At 45.7% G+C, this 16254-nt stretch overlaps 1 protein-coding gene and 1 long non-coding RNA gene across 2 annotated transcripts in view; one reads left to right on the forward strand and one right to left on the reverse strand.

Annotated features, from left to right (window-relative positions):
- Window positions 1-16254, forward strand: part of LOC147659130 (cytochrome P450 2G1-like) — a 356398-nt gene that overhangs the window by 65189 nt on the left and 274955 nt on the right. The window lies entirely within an intron of this gene.
- The window catches only part of LOC147659131 (uncharacterized), a 51361-nt gene that overhangs the window by 29469 nt on the left and 5638 nt on the right, over window positions 1-16254 (reverse strand). Inside the window, exons 3-4 of the long non-coding RNA XR_015307313.1 lie at window positions 347-454; window positions 207-265 (exon numbers count right to left, since the gene is read on the reverse strand). This is a non-coding gene — a long non-coding RNA (uncharacterized LOC147659131). The remainder of the gene's footprint in view (window positions 1-206; window positions 266-346; window positions 455-16254) is intronic.

A 16254-nucleotide genomic window follows, 5' to 3' on the forward strand; every position in this document is an offset into this window, starting at 1 on the left:
GTCCCTTCTGTCTTCTCTGTTTAGACAAGCAATGTGTACCTGTTATTCCTTAAGGATATTTCTTCACAATTGTAAGGTGCCTGATTTATTCACGTTGTTGACCGAGAGGCCTAAAACATGAACGAGGCATAACAAAATTAGGTATAAAGTTATTTTTGTTTTTTGAGAGCACAACTATATCATGAGAGTATATGGCATGAACTTACTTGTGGCCCCTGTTATTAGGCATAGCTAGAGGGTTTTAAATGAGGCAGGTTGTTGTTGTCTGAAAAAGCAATAAAACTTAATTACTACCTTTTTATGCGTTGGGGGAGACTTAAAATGATCTGCCACTAATAGCACTTACTTGAAAAACTGAAAGTGCTTGATAATCCGTTGTAATCATTTCTTTAAACACTGCTGTACTGTAGAAACATTTCATTGTGCCAGCATCAGTCTGAGCGTTAAATTTGCTCTGTGAAGAAGGAGGTATTGTTAAGTAAATAGGGCTTCAGCTCAAGATTACAGGTTTATTTTTTTAAAGTAAGCTTGAAACATGAGTGTGAGAAGTTGGCCTGATATATGATGTTTCCAATTCTGGAACCACCTTGTATCAGTCCAAACAACCCTTATGGTGTCTGGTTGCAAGTCAACCTTTTAGACAAGCTATCCTAGGGGTAGCATGGACTAAGCAGCCTTAAAGGCTTAACGCAAGAGGTCGTGTTAAGCGAGCTGTTTTACCAATCACAATCCTGTAATATCAAATGAAAGGACACCACACAAGTTATATATTATAACAACATATGTATTTATTACTAGAATAATCCTCTACACTCTTTATGAGTCTAGAAGCACAAGCGTTTAAACAAAAGCACAGTTAAACATACCAAGTTGCACAATTATGGATGAGGGCGGGTGGCCACTCAAACCATATATTAAGAAAGTGGTATAAGAGATACCAATTGAACAGTGGTTAGGCCTAGGGCCTAGGGAATCGCTGGGACCAGTCGGGACTAGCAATGCTGAAGTCGGGAAAAGCCCACGGGATTCGGGTGCAGCGCTTAAAGCACAGGCATGCACCAATGCAAAGTCAATGGTGCGTAAAAGTTATAAAGTTACTGTTTAAAGATACTTCCGCTCAACCTAAAAGGACAAAACTTAGGACACATACACTAGAGGTGTGTACCAGTGTAGGAACACCGGCGTTGCTGAGTTACCTCACCCACAGGAAGCGGGTGCACAGGTGCGAAGTAGTGTCGGGTTTTGCCACGCAGGTTGCTGGTGCTTGGAGCTGAAGATGCTGCAGGCGTCGAGACGAGAAATGTCCGATGTAATCCAAGGGTGGATAGAAGTTAAAGATGATCTGAAAGCAGAGGGGAGAGAGTCTGGGTCACTCAGGAGTGACCAGGGTGGAACCAGGAAGGAACCAGCCAATGTCGGGAGCTTTCAGGTCACTGACGGGTTGCTTCTCTCAACTGCCACGTGGACTCTGGGGCACCGAGGGCATCCAGGAGTGGATAACGAGCTGTCCCACGCAGGCTCTCGCTGTTGGCGGTGTCAGCTTCCGGATTGGAGCAAACAACCCTTGGCAAAGGCAACCCACGCAGGATTCAAAGATGGCGTTGCACTCGGACCAGGAGGGTCAGAGCAGGTGCTCCTTTTCAGAGGAGCGGGTGCAAGTCTGGAGCAACTAGATTCACAAGTTAGATTTCGGATTTTGTCGGCACAGGAGCCACAAGCCAATGGGCAAGTGACCGGGCCAACACGTTGAGCCAAAAGATGCAGAAGGGCCCCACGCAGCACTCGTCAAATGTGGAGGGGTGAGCTTCGGTGCAAGAGAGGCTCAGGGCTGGGGCTTCTCAAACAACGGTGTACAGCTTTGAGGGTCACTCATGGGCTGCACGGTCAGCGTCTCGTGAATTTTCCAAGATGGCAGGCCCCACGCTTCCGGTCGCCTCCACGGGTCTCAGCTCTGCAGGGACTGTGGATCGGGCTGTTAGAAGGCAGGCACGCTTGATCTCGTTGATCTCTGTTGCTCGAGTTCCGGCAGGAACTGCAACAAAGCAAGGGTCAAGGTGCTGGATGGTGCTTGCTTGCACAGGGTGGTCACTCCTTGACCACAAGGGAGATTCTTCAGTCTTCTATGTCGAGTAGGATGTCAAAGGGTCCAGAGTTTCATTTCATATGTTTCAGTCAGGATTATCTGAATGCTTGGGCATTGCTCCCACTCTTATACCAATCTGGTGGGCTGGATGTCCTGCTAGGTCCCTCCTATGGGTGGGACCCAGGAAGGGGGTGGATACACCCCTTTCCCCTTGTCCAGGGTCATGCTGGAGCTGGGGCTGGTGTGCCCCAGAACCGGTGTGACCGGTTTATGCAAGGGGAAGCCTTGTACTCCCCAGGCATTGTCTGGTTTCTTTCAAACCTCCCTGCTACAATCCACTATCTCCTGTCTGGGGTGGTGTGACACCTCCCCGTGACAGGAAACCCTTTGTCCAGGCCTCCTCTGCTGAGTTTCGGTCAGCAGCAGGAGGTCAGACTCGTGTCTGTGGCAGAAGCGTCCATTTCGTGATGCTGAGGCTCTTTTAAAATCAACCGCGTTTTAGCAAAGTAACATGTCGTCTCCCTCTAGAGGGGTAGAATGCTACCCCCGTCACCCGGACTGGCGAGGGGGTAGTATTCCAAATCGTATGACACCTTACACAACATGTTTTGATAAAGCCAAACCAAAGTTAACATATAACCGCGATGGATTATAATGCACTTATAGTATATGGTATGGCATTATCGCGGAACAGCTAAGGGAATTGGTCCCGAAAGCTGCAGACAGGCTCAGCTCATGCTAGAGCACTATCTCACATAAAACCACACACTCTGCCTCCAGGATTGTTAAGGCCTGCCATAGGAGTGGCTTATAGGTTTATATGTGTCCAGTTAGGTTTAGATATAGGCATACTATATCTAAGCAAGGGGTGATTACACCACCTTGCCCCAACTGAGTGATCAGCCAGTTTTGTCAATTTTGGATAGCCAGCCAGGGGTGGCAAAAGATATGCTGCAGCCCCTGGTAGGCCTTGGATGCACCTATGCCCTGGGCACCTATAGTGCACTGTACAGGGGCTGATAAGGTGACCCAAGCCAATTTAGTTATGCACCTAGGGTACATGGAATCCATTTTACAGAGAGAGCAGATAGCCTGGGGCCCTGATTAGCAGGGAACCAGGCCAACTAAGTCAAAAACCAGCTAAACACAAGGCAAAACATCTGGGGTAAAGTAGTGGGGCATGTTTCCTGCCGCAGGATATAATTACTTTTAGCTGTAAAGTTCAATGCTTTTCAAACGAGGTGAGCGCTCTGTATCTGTCTGTGGAAATAATTACTGATGAAACAAATATCGAACGGTTTCATTTGAGAAATCCGATACATTGTTACAACTGTGCAAACTCACGTTAATTTTCATTTGTGCATTCTTTCCTCCTCGCGCTGCAGTCCATCAAACAAGGCAAAATCTGTTTGGTTTAGTTATACTCTAGTGAAACAGACTTCCAGTTCTGGGCCTGTCGAAAGGGAAGCTACCTCAATGAACACTGGGACTTGTAGTATCCTAAATCAGTGGGTTTCTTTAGTGCACCTCTTACACACACATGTGCATATCGGATTTTGAGGATACTTTAAATATGTTACTTAGTAACAACTCAAAAGAATGTTATTGAAAATGTACCAACACATGCAGCGGTGACCGTGAATTGTACAACACATTGATATTTTTATGTCCTAGAAATTTTGGACATCTCGTTTAAACCAGATGGGGGCAGTTAATAGTGCTAGCATTAAAAACCATGTACTTGGTCTTATTGATGTTGACCACCAAGTTCCTACGCTTATAGAATTTAACAAACTGGTTCAACACCCGCTGCTTCATACCCATTGGGGATTTTGAAAGCAACAGGGTGTCGTCCATAAACATTAACACGGGAAATTTTTGGGCGGCTAGTTTGGGAGAGTCAATGTCGTTAGTGGCAAGGAGATCATCAATAAGCCCATTGAGGAAGAGGGAAAACAGGGATGGGGCAAGCACACACCCCTGTCTAACGCCTTTCTCAATCGGAAAGGGTCCAGTTAATTGGCCTTGTTTGCCAAAACGAAATCTGGCAAAAGTGCCATCATGTAAAATCTTAAATTTGTGACATAAATATGGGGGAACCCCCATTGCTAGTAAAATGGACCATAACTGGTTCCGGTCCACCATATCCAATGCGGACTTTAAGTCCACAAACGTAAGGTATAGACTATCCCCTTCCAAGGCCACATGCTTCCAATAAAGGACCTGCAGCCGGAACAGTTGGTCAGTTGTCGCTGTTTTGGCCCTAAATCCCACCTGAAGCGGGGTCAAGATGTTGTTTTCATTGGTCCAAGCCTGTAAGCGCTGTAAAAGGAGCGTTACAAAAGGGGGTGGTGATGGATGGAGCATCTGAATCAATCAAACACTCACACCCAGTCAAAAGATCTGGGTATGCTCAGACGTGAGTCCCTTGCTCACTTTGCCACTGGATTCAAGCAAGCCGGGCTGAAGACGGCTGGAATGCCAGAAACCGGTCCTCGGAAGCTTGTTTCCGGTCCAGGGAAGACATGGCTTGGCAGTTCGGGCTGGACTGTTCCCATGAGGCACAGGGTCAGACTGATTTGCATATAGCCATGTCTGAAATGGGGTGGCAGAGTGGGCTAAAGAACGGTGATGGATTAAACCCAGATATTTTGACTGAGTGTGAGTGTTTGATCGATTGAGATGCTCCGTCCATCACCACCCCCTTTTGTACCGTAAAAGGAGCCTGGCATAGATTTTTTGGGTCACATGGATAAGGCTGATGGGTCTATAATTAAAAGGTTCAAGCGGGGAGCCCTTCTTATAGATAGGGATTATTTCTGCCCCTAACCAAGTAATTGGGAGTGGTAAGCCCTGCAGTATCGCATTAAACAATACTAGAAGATATGGAGCCCAAACTATTGGTTCCTCTCTATAAAGATCACCTGGGATCCTATCCAATCCCGGTTCTTTGTTCGATTGGATACTTGAAATAGCCAGTTGTACTTCAACCAGCGTGAATGGTGGAATTGACCACATTGGGTCCGTGGTCAATAGGCTCGGTGGGAGCTCACTTATAAGTATAAGAGGGATAGAATAGAGCTCTTTAAAATAGGAAGACCATGCTTCTTCAGAAATGTTTGGGTCGATTGTAGTCCTGCCCTCTGATTTCCCAGTATGGACAAGATTCCAAAACGACCTTGAATCCTTTGCCACAAGTGCAGATGTGATGGCAGACCAACGCTCTGCTTTCCATTCGGATTTTGCATTTCTTAAAATTTTCTTGTATGCCTGCCTAGCTTCTGTAACACCCGGTTTATTGCTTTGTTTTAGGGCCAATATTAGTGCGCCTTTCGCGTCCCTACATCAATTATTGAAACAGGGGTTTCCATCACCGCAAGGTTTCGGCTTGAAGGTACCTGTCTTGTAGAAGGTGTCCTTCAGTATTGTAACCATTTCCCTATGTATGCCTGTAAGGTTGCCCTTATCATCGTCCAAAGGATTGATAATACTAGAGTTTACCCTTTCGAGCAAGGGGATTACATTCTGATACATTTTTGCCATAATATCAGGGGACATCTTCACAGTTGCCCATCGAACTTTCCTCCCACCCTGCACTATTCTCAGATCACTACTTGGAATAATCGTCTTTGCAATATCCTCGATGGACAGTTGAAAGTCCATTTCAATAGTCAGCGGATTGTGATCGCTTTCGATCCGAGAAGGGACTCTAAAATCCAGGATTTTGGGCCACAAGGCCAGGCTGACCATAACATAATCTATTACAGAAGCATGCCCCATACCTCTGTAAGTTGATTGGGCTGGAATATCACCCAAAAGTCGCCCATTACAGGCTCTAACAGAGAACGTATAGGTGAAGGAAGTCAACTGGAGAGCAAGAGCTGTCCAGTTTTTCACAGGATAGTCATTAGGGGAGGAAACTGACCAGGTTTCGTCTTCTTCAGTTGTGATTGGAGGAACCCCTTGCAGAGGTTCAAAATGACAATTGAAGTCTCCTCCAATCAATAAGACAACATCACCCCCAAGCGAATGCAATATGGTAGTCAGTTTATCTAGAGTGGTAGAGGCTCCCCCCGGTCGGACTGGCCGTAGGTAAATATTAATGAGTGCCAGTTTTGGTGTTTCTTTATGTAACATCAGGATGCACGTCAGATCAGGACTATTTGTTTCTAGACTTTTCATCTTGAATCCAAGGTGAATACCCACCCATATGAACAAACCCCCTATGGTCTACCTCTCTGGCCTTTTACTGCAGGTTCCACAAAAGATACATAACCCAATCTATGAGTGGGGTTTACCACCCACATTTCCTGGAATAAGCAGATCCCATGTAAATCTACGAATGTGCACCAATCCGGGATGTCTAGATTAGGTGTAAGACCTGCTATATTCCAGGATAAGATTTTAAGGGACCCCTTTGCTAATCTAAGGGTGGGCGGGCAATCTGTTTTTGAACCAAGAGTGTGGGGTTATCAATCACAAGGGAACACAGGCCATCCCCTGGCTCCCTAGCGATTGCATAAGATTGTCCCTCAAGAGACATTGTTGCTTCAGTGGTGGGGGGTCAATTACATGGTTCACCACCCTCGAGTACTCTTCCCTGGTAAACCGGAGACCTTCCACCCTTTTATTGTCATCCATTAGAGGCACCGTTAAGGGACAGGGAGGCATACAAGGTCAATCTACTTGGTCTAGCAAGTTGTATCTGTTGTCTACTGGAAATCCCAGCACTTCATCCCTAACCCGTCCACCCCTAGTTCTCTCTACATGATTCCGGGAATCCTCTTGCTGACACCATAGGTCATAAGTCCTGAAATTAGTAGCACCGAGTACATTAGCCGGTTGGTAAAAATATCTCAGCCTCAGTGTTTTGATGGTTGTATCAGGACTAGTATGATACATACTACACACATGATCAACTGCCCTGTAATCCTCAAAGTTTATGATTTCGCAATCCCCCTCAACATTTTTTGGTTTCCAGCCCACCCACCCCACCCTTCTAACAAACAAAATTTTGCTTTGGATGTCTCTTGGCAAGGGTCTGTGGGTGTTCAACCAATGCATCGTTTTGTTCTTAAGTTCCCCATACGATTCTTGTCTGTCGTTCGCCACCTTAGGGACCCGTATAAGGACGGCCACGTACGAAGCACTTTCCGGAGGTAAGTTGATGCGTGGAAGATCAGTGGAAAAATCATTTCCCCAAGATTGATTTTTAGGTGTTTTTCCTGGGATTTTAACTGTAGCAGGTTTGGCGGGTTGTGGGGGCTGGGCCTTTCTCAAAGCTGTGGGAACAGTTTTAGGCCCTGGTGTACTGGAGCCTGGATTTGACCCCTGATTAGTATTCGCAGGGGCTAGACCACTAAGACTAGTAAGACTAGTAGTTGTCGGCTTTGATGGCTTTGGCTGGGTCTGGGGAACATTCGCCGTGGTGACCGAAGCATTAATTTGCATTTGGACAGCTGAAAATTCCTTTACAAAGTCTATATTTTTCACAAGTAATTCCTTCATTTTCCCCAGCCTTTTTTCAATATATTTCAGTCTTTGTTCCATAGGCTGGATGACAGAAGATAAAACCATACGTAGTTTCCTCATCAATAAATCTAGATCAAAGTAGCCTGTAGGTGTAGAGTAAGTGCCAACTTTAAGAGGGCTGTCTGAAAGAACCACATGTGTACTATACTCGGGTTGTTCTACAATTGGTAGTTCCGGTTGACTGTTATATTTAGGCTGTTTTGGTTTTCTTCCCCGGAGTGAGGCTCCGGCCCTCTTCCTTTTAGGAATTGCACCCTCTTTACTTTTTGTGCTATCCGGCAGGTTTTTACTCACTTCTGGATAGTCAGGTGTTATATGAGCAACCCACCCGCGTAGTGAATGAATTGACCCATCCGCCCGGTCTGGTGTATTGTTATCAGTGGAATTTAAGTAGCCAGGATACCCCTCATTTGCAATGGTTTGCGCAGGGGGACCTGGTGAACACGCTTGTGCAGCCGGACCCAGAGATGATCTCCTTAGGAAGACTGGATCCTGCGACATATGGCGTTCTGTCATCTCGATTTCACGTTCCAGTACCGATGATGCTTTCAGGATAAATTGATCTAATGTCCCAGCTGCTTGCCCTGTAGGTGTGGGTTTCATGCCCCTTCTAGCTGCCATATTGGCTGGAAATTAGAGCAAGTTATAGATAGTACTCACAGTTTCGACTAGACGTCAGAGGGCCCACCCTTGTCCCGGGCTTCTCCCGGGCTTCTCCCGCGACGCTCCCGTGACGTGTGGGGTGTGTCTCCAATTAAAGTGCCTCCTGGCGCGAAAAATACAGTTTGCGGCTTCCGGCAGCTATGGCACCCAGGTAATTGAAGTCCTTAAACCCACGGCCCCCCCCCCCCCACTGCGGCCGCGCTGTGTTGGAGAGTGCTGCGGCGGCAGGGGGAGACCGGGTGAGGCAGCACGGGCAGGAAAATATTATCGGGCTTGTGAAATTACCGAAACAGGGACGGGAATGAGGCAGGATTCTAAAATAGCAGGTCCGCAGATGAGTAGAGGATAATACTATCAACTACAAATCCTCACAATTTGAAAAGGACAAGAAGGCCTTTAACATTGAAGTAGTATTTCCCTATTTGAAAGAGGATTTCTGTACACAAACAGAATCATAAAGAGCTTTATCTGACTACAGAGGAAGATCCCAAAATAGGTTTCTATCCTTCTCAGATACTTCGTCCTCGGAATCCACCAGTGACTCTGACCCCAGAGAGGGTGCCTCAAACCAGAATCAACAACAACAGAATACTTTGTTAGAGAGGGGCCAATAGAAAAAAGTCCCCTTCAAAACATAGCCTTGGGAAATGAGGACCAGGCATCAGTTTTACAAATTGTAGCCTCCTCCCCCTTTGTGAACCTCTCTAAGAGAAGCTTGACTACGGATGAAATCTCGGTACTCAAGTTACTCAAGTTAGGGCTAAAATGTGTTCCTAAAAGAAGACCGGATGTGGTGGGGCATGTAGGTTCAGAAACACCAGTGGACTTAATGCACTTAGGTCTGTACTGATGTGGTAACTGATGTCATTTCAAAGCCAGGTCTGCCTTGAAGGCTGATTTTGAAATCACACTATGTCAAATTTTGACTTTATGTTTAAAAGTATTTCCAAAGTCCAAAACTGCCTTTGTACTACTTATAAGCTACCCCTACTGTCTGCACTAGGTGCCCTAAGTGTAGGGTGCATAGGTATAAAAAGAAGGGATAATATATAAGATTTTCTTATATGACCTGGTAAGGATGAACATCCAAAGTCATTTTCTTTATTGTAGTGCTGCTAGCCCCAAAGGCTAACACAGGGAAGGCTTAATTAAACTTAATAAAGTCTATCTTTGCTTTCGAGCTAGCTGGCAGTAACATTCAAAGAATCAAATGAATGGTCACATTGAATCCAACAACTTTCCAAGGTTACATTTAATGTAACTATTACAGGAAAGTAGTTCTAAACTGCACTATTCTAAAGTTACCTAAAGCAGCCCCAACCTTTGGCAGTGTGAGCCAAGCTGCCCCCTCAGTATGTTTGAAAAGGCCTGGGGCTGAAACAATACAACATTTAGTGAGAGGAGATGTGCTTCCTGGAGAAGCCATGGAGAGTAAGGAGGCTGTGGAGAGAAGCTGGACTTCAAATGCAGGATAGCAGATGCTAGAGGACCCATGCCAGTACTACCTTCCTTGAACCCAAGCCAAATGGGAGCCTCCCTAATTAGATTAGGGGAGAGGCTTGAAGTTGAGGGCAGTCAGATGTTGGCCGCTCCTTTGGGTTGGATTACACACACACACACACACACCAAGGAGAGATTTGCCCCATTTTGATTTTTGAAAAACAATGCATTCTGGGTCAGAAATATGCTATACTTTGCAGGTAGTAGTCATAGCAGTGGGAGACAACCTTAACCCTATCAGCAACAGGTACAACAGAGCTGGAAGAAGTCACCTGCACAGCCAAAGAGAGGATCGCCCAGGTTGACCAGTTGCTACTGGATTTTTCGTGGACTGTGTATGCATTGTGGGAAATTGAGTCCTAGCCTCCTAGAGCCAATCCAGAGACTCTGAACACTTGGCTTGAGCTACTGGACCACCTTTTGGTGCAAAGAAACCAAGAAACTGCCAGATTTAAAAGTTTGGAAACTTCCTGCACAGTTTTGCAGGTAGCCACCCGGAGGAGACAAGCTCAACATCAAGATTCAAGCTGCTGACATCAACTTGTCAATTGGATTAACCTTCCTGGTTCACTCCACTGAAAAGCTCCAGGATCCAAGAAGCCCAAGGACCCACAGATAACACAAAAGCTCCAAAGAAAAAACAGTCCAAAGGGCCCGCAAGGAATAATTCATTGAGACTTGTCTAGTCCTATTATTGATTGTGTTAACTTTTAATAATCCACTTTCCTACTAACAGCAAATGCAAATTAGCCTATAGGAAGTTCAGGTAGACAAAAGGCAACTTTCTAAATGTTACTTTTCTTTATATTTATTCATAACTTCACCATTGTACTGGATTTTCAATACCTTTTAAAAAGAGATGTTTAATAATTTTTCTACCGAGTTCCATACCAAAGAACCAGTTTTAGAATTGTACTTTGTATTCTGATTTTCTACAAAGCACAGCTAGGCCTCCCACCGTGAAAAATAGCTTTTTGGTATGAGCCACTGTAAGGAAATGTTAGGAGCAATTTATACATGTCATACTTTAAACCACATGCGTGCTAGTGGAATTCTGCACCCATGCTGATATTTTGTAAAACCCATTGTTCATGACGAGCTGGGCTCGTCATCAGTGTTTGAGGAGGCTACACCATGACGAGCCCAGCTCGTCATGAGCCTGGAAGGGGTTAAAATACCATGCACTCTGCCTTGTGGTTTGCAAGGACTACATAGAAATTACCTATTAATATTTAAAAGTGAGGTTTGACCCTTTGAAAGGGTTTATTTTGAAAAGTAGTAGTGCATGTTTTGCACTGTTACAGTCAGGCTACAATGGTAGGTCTGAAGCCATGTTTGCACTCCCACTAGTAGTGGCATTTAACATCAAGGTCCAGGGCACATTTTGTACCATATACTAGGGACTTTTGGGCGAGTTAAATGTACCAATTACTATTATGCCAATTCAACTATGTTTAAAGGGGGGCACAGGCACTTTACTACTGGTTAATAAGGGAAAACTACACAGAGTTCTATAGCCAGAATAAATATGGGGTCCAGCATAAGGCAAAACATCCGAGGTAACCACGCAGAAAGGTCGGATTTCCGACAATATGCTATTAGTTACCATTGTTACAAGGAAGGCATTAGAACACAAGATTGACAAAGTGGTGGTGGATTTAATTTCTCCACATGAGGAACAGCGGAAAATTAAGGAGTAGCCTGAATAAGGAAGTAGTGCCACTATGAGGAACCATTTTGATTCAGATATGCTCTAGTCTTCCTCTCTAAAGAATGAAGGCAGGTGTATATAATTGCGAGATGCAGCTGTCAGAATGAAGGGTATTGAAACCACTCTTGCTGCTCAGTTGCCTCAAGATGCAGGCACAGACAATGGTATTTTAGGCGAGCAGGCCAGGTGGGAACCTTGGAGTCGCAAGTACGGCATAGCCGCTGATAAGGTGGAGATTTTAATTCACGAGTGGACCCCAATGCTTAATTGCCTTACTATGTATTTACCCACTGCGTGTATTTGGATTAGGATGTGGTGTCCAGAGTGCATGACACTTGGTTATATCCGGTATGAGTCCTAGATTTACCCATGTTTGCATTTGTTTATTCCTACAGGAATTAACCTTATTTCCTTTTACATAACTTTACTGTTTTAGATGAGAAACATAATGATACACCTATGTGATACTGCTAATGGCATGAACTAAAAGAGTTGAGAGCACTGTCTTTCCCCATCTGTGCATAGGTTTTGAGCAATGCTGTTTGGTCCCTCTTCAGATACCCATTTATGCTCACCATGTAGGTGGTTTATGTGTGCTTGAAGGCTGTATGCTAAATTCACCAGTTATTTGGATTGTGGTAGTGTGATCAGTCCTGATGAAAGCCTCAAGCATTTGGGAACATAAGTGGCAGAAACATGCTGACCGTAAGTGCAAGTAGGAGTAACTTGAGCCTTGTGACTTCCTTTGCTTTTTCAATTTTTAATCATACCAGCAGACACACAGATTAAGACATTAGGGCTACCGGGCAGGTATCTTTAAAGAGCAACCCTATCCCACTCACTAACTATTCCTTTTCCAACAAAGTGCTCTTGTGCATCTCACAGGTTGCAGTCCGCTCCATTTCTCAATGGAATGGGAAGGAACTTCATGATGAAGCATGCCACCAAGGGGTAACCCAGATGTGTAAGAGTTCTTTATGGTTCAAATTTTTGTAATTAAATTTCAAGAAATAATAGGCAACAGAGTGACAAACAAGGGTGTTACAGCACCCCAGAAGCAATCAAGAAAACAGTTACAATGAAGGACCAACACTACCCAACTTCCCCCTCCCCCATCCTGGAAGCACTTGCATCAAATGTTTCTGTATCGTAAGGCACTAAGTGTTTAACATGGGTTAGTCTAAATGGTGCGCAACTATCTAAGAAGGGTCACCAAGTTCTGTCAAGGATAGCAGGAGGAGATATGTGGGGCAAGTCAATTGTTGTAGGGGCTATTTTGGGGCGCCAAATGTCTCTGTATGAGTCTCCCTAGGCAGTTAGGACTAAGGTGAGTTTATCCATTCCCCACACATGCTATAACTGATAGAGCCATCCAAGGTCTGTCTGGACTGCATCTGTTTTTCAGCAGGTAAGGAAATTCTGGAGAGCCGCTCCCAGCGCCAAGCTTATGTGTTGTCCCCTACTTGATTTGTGTGGTAATGTGAGTGCATTAGGGAGACCCAAGAAAATGTATGCTGAAAATCAAGGCAATTGAGAAAAAAGAGGTGTTGATATCCTTCAGGACCTCACCAAAGTATTGCTGGAGTTTAGGGCAGTCCCATAGCATGTGTACCAAGGTCTCAGGAGACACACAGTGTCTTTAGCAGTTGGCTCTTTGTGTAGGGTTGCCCTTACTTAATCGTGCAAGTATAAGATACCATCATGTCACTATTTTTGTAGCCGTCTCAATGGTGGCCAAATTACGTGCTGTGTGGTGTGCCATTTATTATACTGTAGGAAAGTGTTACTTTTGACATGGTTAGCCCCCACTTTTTGTTGGTGCATGATGTGGTTTAGAATGAAAGCTCACTGGGCCCTGCTAACCAAGATCCCAGCACTAGATTTCTTTCCTAAAACGGTACCATGATGGGCACAACTTCAGCAACCCCTCTAAGTCCCTAGTAATTGCTACAACTGGTACATAGGGCATTGGTATTGAAGAGGCTTCAAAAGGAATGCAGCACAAATTGTGCCACCATGAGGACCCCTCACTAAGACAATGCAAACTGCCAATGCAGGCTAAATGCAGTGGAGTGGAGAGTTTTGCATGTTTTTAGAGCACATCCATCAAGCATTTAAGATGTGATTTGAACACAATAGCCAAAACCTCGCCCGGCCAAGCAACCCTACATACTCTCAATATTGAGTAATTTGTCGGAATGGCAAAAGGTGTAGACACCCTAGAGGTCGGTGGCCCGTTGGCTGCTATCTGTTATTCCCTTTAAGTCCCCTAAATTAGACTCTCTGCAGGTATCCAGCTCCTCCAACCAAGAAGGGGGAAGCTGCAAGTCACCTTACCCCATCATTCTTGGGCTCCAGTGATTTTGGCTCAAAGGTAGCTCCTGACTAGCCCCTGGCTTTGCCGACCCTGGGATCTGCATAGTTGATGTTGCTGTCACCCCCAGAGGATAGCGATTCAGTGGGCCTGGGGCTGGAGAACACTGAGGGCCATCTGTGACAGCCCGGCGGAAAAGTAAAAAACTATATTTAACGATTCTCCAGCACAAATGGAGAAGCGAGGCCAAGCGCTGATGTAGGCGTGCTCCCTTGAGGGGCGGAGCTCATGGCCTGAGGCCGGGGCATTCTGTGAGCTCTCCTGAGGAGGCTGGGAGGTCCAGGAAGGTTAAGCTCCGGGAAGGAGTGCTAGGGCCACCCGACACTCCTGCTGAAAGAGTGCCCAAAGAAAAGACTACAATGCTTCCTCCTGCTACTACCCTATATGCCTGCTAAGGCAGCCTAAACACTACAAAGTATCACTAAGTGGGGCCCAAAGTAAAGACTACAATGTTTCCTCTTGCTATTACCCTATTCTATGCCCCTGAGCCCCTGGAGTCTTTGTGGAATCTCTCTGGGGAGGCTGAGAATGGCTCCTACCATTTGCTTGCCTCATCTGGGCTGGGATGTGCTGCTGCTGGAGTGGAAGCTTAGAACACCAACTTCCTCTGAGGCATTCCAAAAACCTTACTGAATCCTACTGAGAGGATCCCAAATAATATAATACAATACTTCCTCCTGCCTCCTACTACCCTGAGCCCCTGGGGACACTGTGGGATCCTGCTGGGGAGGCTTTTGAGTGGTACCTACCCTTTGCTGGCCCCATTCTGTGCAGTGACGGGCTGCCACAGGAGTGGAAGCTTAGGACTCCGACATCATGAGGGTAGCCAAAATCTCACCAAAGTTACTGTGCAACTAACCCAAATCCCACTGAGACGACCATGAGCCCAGAAATTTGAGACACTTTCTTTCTGAATCTGCCTAACATATGCCCAGGATTTATTGAACTAACAACAATCTATCAGACTCCCTCAATGTTGGATGAAATTAACTGTTCACATTCACCAAACTCTTAGGCTGAAGGTTAGAGGCTTGGGGTCCTGCCAAGAAGCAGGAGTCTGGCTGGTCTACTTTTGTCTATATCAGTTTATGCATACACTGTGTCTTGCTCGAGGCGAGCATCCACTGCCTCTTTTGGTGAGCCCTGCCCACCCTACTCTGTGCCTCCTATAGAGACCCTGCCCCCAGAACATCTATTAGCCCTTATCTACTATGACTGTCTAGACTGATAATACTGAACCAGGGCCACTCAACAATCCACATCACAAAACTGTCATGAAAAGGTATGGCATCAAGTCATACTACATCACATTCCCTTGAAACATCTCCAAACGGACCATAAAAAAACTTCTAACACAAAATTTTCAGAGCATCCAGAAACGCTAACTACGGACATCTACTACAGTCCGGCACAAAATGGCCACAAAATTGCCTTCATCTTCTACACAAATAAGACTGCCAAATGGAGACAGAACTTCATTCAACAGAACTTCATTCAACACCTTCATGTAACTAAAGCTACCAACAGCCCCCATGAAATCAAGCTCACAATATCCCAATCTTGGGACTTTAACAGAGAACTGACCATAACCTTCTACAGAAATGGGAAGATCCTAATCCAAGCCCCAGAACAAATGTCAAAACATTTGTGACAGACACTTCACCGCACTCTGTACCTCCCTGTCCTCTGGTCCCACCCCCTCCCATCTTCTCCTCCATTAAACAAACCCCTCCACCCTTTCACAGTGTGCATATTCATGCACCCACACCTCTACCTCCTAAACCCACAACTCTCTATCCCCCTTTAGCAGTCCCCGCCCACACACCCTCTCTATATCCTTCTACTGCCAAATGCCTTGACACTACAATTTTACCTTCAGAATCATCCTCCCCCTCCTCAGGGCTCAAAATCCAGTGTTAGTTACACCCCGGTTCTGTTGCCCCACAATCCTCTACCCACAATAGGCAGACCCCTACCTGGCACTCACCTGTCCTAGCACCCCTCCTCCCCACCGCTGTCACAGATGCCTCGAACCTGCTCCCCAAATTGCCCATCTAGGACTCAAATTGAACACTATTGTGGATGAAATAATGTAACTTTGCATAGAGGCAGGTATATCCGTACCCTGCCCAAACCCATTGTTCCACAGGTAAACTCCTAACCTGCCACTAACACTCTGCACCAGCTAAAACCCAACCGCTGAACACAAACACCTCTCGCCCTCCTAGACTACCATCCCAACTAACTCCCATCCAACCATCCTGGGCAGAGACCTCCACTCACGCTGCATTGCATGCTTATAAACACAGTGACCACAAAGGTGCCAGAGGTGGAGGAGTTGCCATTATACACAAAATCGATCCCTGTTTAACTCCCTTCCCCACTCCCGAA

Source organism: Lissotriton vulgaris, unplaced genomic scaffold (genome assembly GCF_964263255.1).
Source record: "Lissotriton vulgaris unplaced genomic scaffold, aLisVul1.2 SCAFFOLD_624, whole genome shotgun sequence".
Taxonomy (NCBI): domain Eukaryota; kingdom Metazoa; phylum Chordata; class Amphibia; order Caudata; family Salamandridae; genus Lissotriton; species Lissotriton vulgaris.